Genomic DNA, 5,733 nt, shown 5'->3' with positions numbered 1-5,733 from the left:
TCTTCTTTGTCTGTGTTAATTGGTTTCCCTTTTCTTTGTTGAAGAGGGTCTGTGCAATCCTTCTGCCTAGTCCGCCATCTTGCCCCGCCTCCCGGTAATAATCCTCCTTATGTGATTTTTGAGGACAACATGATGCATTAAGGAATCCAGGGATCCCTCTGTAGTAGTGGGTGAGAAGACTGAGTGGGATGGTGCATGTGAGGTGGGGGCACAGTATCTGATACAGAATAGATGCTCCCTAAGTCTTTTTTCTGTCTTCCCTCCCCCTTATATGCTTTTCTTACCATCTCAGAGCCACCACCCATTCAGGCTCTCCTTACTTTTCTTAACATCTGTACATCAACCTCTTGACTAGTCTCTTTGCCCTGTTTTCTCTCACCTCCAGTCCATCTTACACATGGTCCCTGGATTCATCTTCCAGAAATCCATTCAATACTGCCACCCCTAAGCTACAAGGAAGGAGCTCTAGTGGCGTAGTGGTTAAAATATTTGGCTGCTAATCAGAAAGATGGTGGTTGGAACTCATCAGCCACTCCATGGAAAAAAGATCAAGCGGTCTGCTTCCATAAAGATTTACTGTCTTGGAAACCCACTGGGGGTCACTATGAGTTGGAATCAACTTGGCAGTGAGTTTTTAGTTTGGAAGTTACAAGGATTCCCTGGACCTTAGAATACCTCCACCAGATCTCATATTCCAAAGCTAATTTCCATACACAAACCTCCCTTCAGTTGCTTCCAAACACCCCAAATGCTTTTTTGTTCACACCATCCAGGCATTCTGTGATTTCTCTGTGACTCTGTGTATGCACGGTGCCTGCTCAGTCTGCCAACTTCCAGACCTCTGTGATGGTGCCCTGTGCCTTTTGTCCCCCATAACAGCCCTTTCAGAGCCAGGCCAAGGAAGCAGTAACCTGGCTCATGGGCCAAGAGCTCACCTCTGATCATTGCAGACAGAAGGGGCTTATGCGTTGACTGCCATGTTTTCAGGATCCTAGATACCAAGGCATGCATGGCAAGGGCTCTGGTAATGGGACAAATCCCCCAAACTGGTTCAGACCTGTCAAACTCAGACTCTGGGGCCTGTGATTGGGCTAGGAAGAAAAGGTATGCCCAGTGGAGGGTTTGAGCTGCATTGTGAATTTCCCCAATAAGTCCTCTGACCAGTTGCTTGCCATTGAGTCAACTCCAACTCATGGAGACCCCATGTGTGTCAGGGTAGAACTGTGCTCCATAGGGGTTTTAATGGCTATTTTTTTCAGAAGTAGATTGCCAGGCCTTTCTTCCATGGCCTTTTTTGGTTAACAGCTTATCATGTTAACTATCTGCACCATCCAGGGATTCTATATATCTTCTATTGTGTCTAAAATTAAGGCTCTATGGTGGTGCAGTGGTTAAAGCATTTGGCTGCTAACCAAAAGGTCAGTGGTTCGACCCCACCAACCATTCTGTAGGAGAAAGATGAGACAGTCTGCTTCTGTGAAGATTTACAATCTTGGAAAGGCTATAGGGCAGTTTTACTCTGTCCTATACAAAGGGTTAGAAGCTCTGGTAGCGTAGTGCCTAAGGCACTTGACTGCTAACCAGAAGGCTGGCGGTTCAAATCCACCAGCTACTACCTGGAAGGAAGATGGGGCAATCTACTTCCGTAGTGATACTGCCTCGGAAACCCAAGGAAGGATCGCTATGAGTCGGGTCCAACTCGACAGCACATAACAACAACAACAACATACAAAGGGTTGCTATGAGTTGGAATCTACTCCATGGCAGTGGGTTTGGTTTTTGGTTTGGTGCCTGAAATTCCACTCTTTGGCTTCCATAGGACACAAAGCTGTGCTCCTCTTAAGGTTGGTGTAAAAGGAAGTGGTTTGATTGCCCCGTGTCCCCTTCAGACTTGGTCATTCCAGTTGATGAGGTTGAATTAGCTGGCTAATTTGTCTCTGGGCTGAAAGGCTGGCTTGTAGCAACCGCTGCCTTCCTGGGGCTCCAGGTACCTTTGCAGAAAGGCTTCCTCTCACCTGGGGCTATCTCTGCTCTCAGCCTTCTCTCCACCTGGGCTGAGCAGTTCAGGCAGGAAGCAGGCTGTACCTGACTTGTGGTCCCCAACCCAGTTGGGCTAAACAGCCAAGAGGCCTCTCAGACTCCAAGACCCAGTGAGTGTGAAGTGCTGGCCTTAGAACCCCCTAAGATTCTGATGTGCTGGGTTGAAAGGTTGCCCCCCCACCCCAAAAGATATGCTCATATCCTAATTCCTGGAACCCAAGAACTTGACCTTATTTGTGAAAAAGGTCATTGCAGATGTGATTAAGATAAAACAATCAACCCAGAGTATGTGGGTGGGCCCTAAATCTAATGGCAAGTGTCCTTAGAAAAGAAAGACAGAGGGAGATTTGAGACAGATAGAAGGGAAAGAGACAATGTGACCATGGAGGCAGATATGGGAGTGATGTGGTCACAGCCAAGGAACACCTGAAGCCACCAGAAACTGGAAGAAACAAGGAAGGTTTCTCCCCTAGCCTTCAGAGAAAGTGAGGCTGGCTAGCACTGTGTGTAATACAGATTGGGTGCAAGAAAGAATAGAGCAAAGAGACCAGTTGAGTTTAGACTTCTTTCCAGAGACAGAAGAACAGAAACTAGTTGATCCTCAGCTCCAGAACTGGGAGAGAATATATTTCTGTTCTTTTAAGTCACCTTCTTTGTGGAAATTTGGTTCAGCAGGAAATGAATTCACCTGCCCTCCAGCAACTGCCTCCTTCTGCTTCTCTCTCCACGGCAGCCATCTTTGCAGGCCTAGTTGAAGCCCTGTTTGCTTTTGAACCATCAGGGGTCCTATTGGTAGGGATACCAGCAGCCTTCCAGGGGAATCAAAGAGGACTCCCTTCTTCTGGAAGCCTTCCATCATGAAGTAGCCTCTCCTGCTCACGCCTGCTTGTCTGCCCCAGCCCAGAGACCGCTGAACTGTTCTCTCTTCGCCCGATGCTGCAGACTTCTCGCCATTTTCCTTGCTGATTCCAACATGGGCGGCCTTGTCACTAGTTACCCCTTACCACTCCAACAAGATGGCAGGCCTTGCTCTATGATTTTCCAGATTCCTACAGCTTTGTCAGAGCTAAGTGGAAACTCAAGAGACTATCTGGTCATCCTCCCCTCGAAGGGCCAATGTTTCCTGTCCTCCAACAAGGCCCAAGAGAATTGGAGGGACAGGCCCCTGGACTCCTGATTCCCAGTCCCAGCTCTTCCTGTTGCACTACACTCCCTCCCTCCAGCCCCTCCTCCAGGGCTTTCCACTGGCCTAAGGACCCAGGCCTACACTGGGACCAGCCAATGAAATGCTTGATTTCTGTTCACACCAAAATGCATTTCCCTTCCTGATGCTTGAGTTAATTAAGCTCTCCTTGGGCTCAAATCCAGGCTCTGCTGCATCACACAAGAGGAAGTGTACAGGGCACTAAGAGGACATCCCACCAAGTGACCTGTACTTTTGGGGCTCAGAGGTGAAGGCATCTGTCTGAAGTCCTGTCCTTGTCACTGTGTAACACAGAGAGGGTTCCATGCCCTCTCTCTCAGCTTTGGTTTTCTCATCTGCAACACAGAAAGTTTAAATGACTGTTAGGGACACTAGTGGCAAACTGGTTAGGCACTATGCTGCTAACTGAAAGGTCAGTGGTTCGAACCTACCAGTGGGAGAAAGATGAGACAATCTGCTTCTGTAAAGGTTACAGCCTTCGAAACACTGTGAGTAATTTTCTGGCCTATAGGGTCACTGTGAGTCAGAATCAACTGGACAGCAAAGAATATATGACTGTTTACCTGCCTTGAGGTCAATTGGGGTCAGTCACCTATAAGATTAGACACAGGGTATTTGTTGGATTGAGAAAGTCTCGAAAGTCCCTTCAGTCACTTAGCATTCCTGCAACTAGGAAGCCCTTGATAAGAAGGGCTAGGGGATGAGTGAACGAAAAGTGTAAACACTGAATGCAAATGTGGTAGGTCAGGTGTCCTTCCTGCTTTCCCTGTAAGTGAGGCTCTAAGCCAAAATGATCTCAAAGTCCTGGACAAATGAGGATTGATCTCTCTGATCCTTATTTTCCTTATCTGCAAAATGGAGATAATAGCATTTATTACCCAGGATCATTGTGAGGATTAAATACAAGAGTCAATGATGTAAAACTCAGAGCACAGAAGGTCAAGGGTATTAAGTGCTCCCAGCATAAGGTAGCTGTCATTATTACTACTTCATTGGTTGATGTGTGGGATCAACAAAGTGCCTAGTGGTATGTGGTAGGTATTCAACAAATGCTCATTGCTGCAAGGATCTGTGGAAGGACAGGTCTGGAGGTGACCAGGAGCAATGAAAGAAGAGATGTGGCCAAAGGCCCTTAGTGCTCATCGAGAAATTTGGAGGATGACACTTATTTCCAAAGGCCACTGTGGAGTGGGAAGAGGGTGGGGCTTGGCACCAGATGAACCTGAGTTCAAATCCTAGCTTTGTCATTCACGAGCTGTGTGATCTTGGACAAGTGTCTTAACTTCTCTGAATTTCAGTTTTCCCCGCCATAAAATGAGCATGGGTAATATTATCTGGCAGGATTCCTGGGAAGGTTAAACAAGGGCCTGTGGGTAAGGCACCTGACATTGAGAAATCATTCAACATGCATTAGTCACTTTTTCTCCCTTCCCTGCTTCCTGTCAATAATCTGTTGGTGGGTTGCAAGAACCAGGGAAGGCTTCCTGGAGAAGACAGTCTGTCCAGGCTCTGAAGAGCCCAGGAGGGGCTGAGTGTCAGATCATAAAGCTGTTCTCATCTCCTGAGGACATCTTCATGCCACTGTGCAAAGGGACAGGTGGTGACCCCACCAGTTTGTGTCTGGGGCCCTATAAGTAACTTCCCATCTTGTTCTCTGTATTGGCACATCCACAGGGCTTCCTGCTGACATTGTCCCTGCATTGGCTGCATTCTACTTATGGCTGTGTCTGAACAGGGCCTTGGCAAAGCAGGACCAGCAGGACCAAAGAACTAAGGAGGGGATATTTTTAAGGCACCTCTAGGCTTAGACTGGACCCAGACCCAGGGTACACTGCTAATGTAATCCTACACCTGGGCATCAGGGAGGATTGAAAGAAGTGTCCATTAGAGGTGCAGTAGTCCTGCTGGTGACCTGCCAGCAACCTCAGGCTCTCTGTTCCCCAATGCCCCTCCTTCTTGCTGTGAAGCCCAGGGGGTAGATCTGGGAGGGTACACATCCTCCTTTGGCACATCTTCCTTTGGCTTTTCTGTCAGTATGTCATCTGGTCCTGATGCCTCTCTAGAGGCCAGGGGAGGGAGAACTGTGCCTTAGGAGTCCTGCTAATCCCATGCTCAGCAAGGTGCCTGGCACCCAGTAGGTCTTCAGAAAACCTGTGCTGAGCGAATGCATGAACATGGGCTTTGTGCTTGGACAGGGTGGGTTCAAATTCAGGCCCAATTTCTTCCTTGCCTGGGGACTCTCTGAACATCAATTTCCTCATCTGAAAATGGATACAGTCTAGAGCCCCACTTCTGGGTCAGTCCCTCCTCATCCCCACTTGAGCCTGTCTGGGAAATTATAAGGGGAAGCTTGTCAGGGTGATGATCCTCAAAGATCAGGGCACAGAGTGGACACTCCTCCAACGCAAGCAAGCCCCCATCCCCAGGCCCTGCCCGGCTGTTGGGCTTGTTCATTTCATTTGAAGAATTATGAAGCCAAAGCCCTGGGC

The sequence above is a fragment of the Orycteropus afer genome, unplaced genomic scaffold (assembly GCF_000298275.1).
Source record: "Orycteropus afer afer isolate SDZICR_OR568_19922 unplaced genomic scaffold, OryAfe1.0 scaffold00015, whole genome shotgun sequence".
Lineage (NCBI taxonomy): Eukaryota > Metazoa > Chordata > Mammalia > Tubulidentata > Orycteropodidae > Orycteropus > Orycteropus afer.
This window is presented reverse-complemented; position numbering follows the sequence as displayed.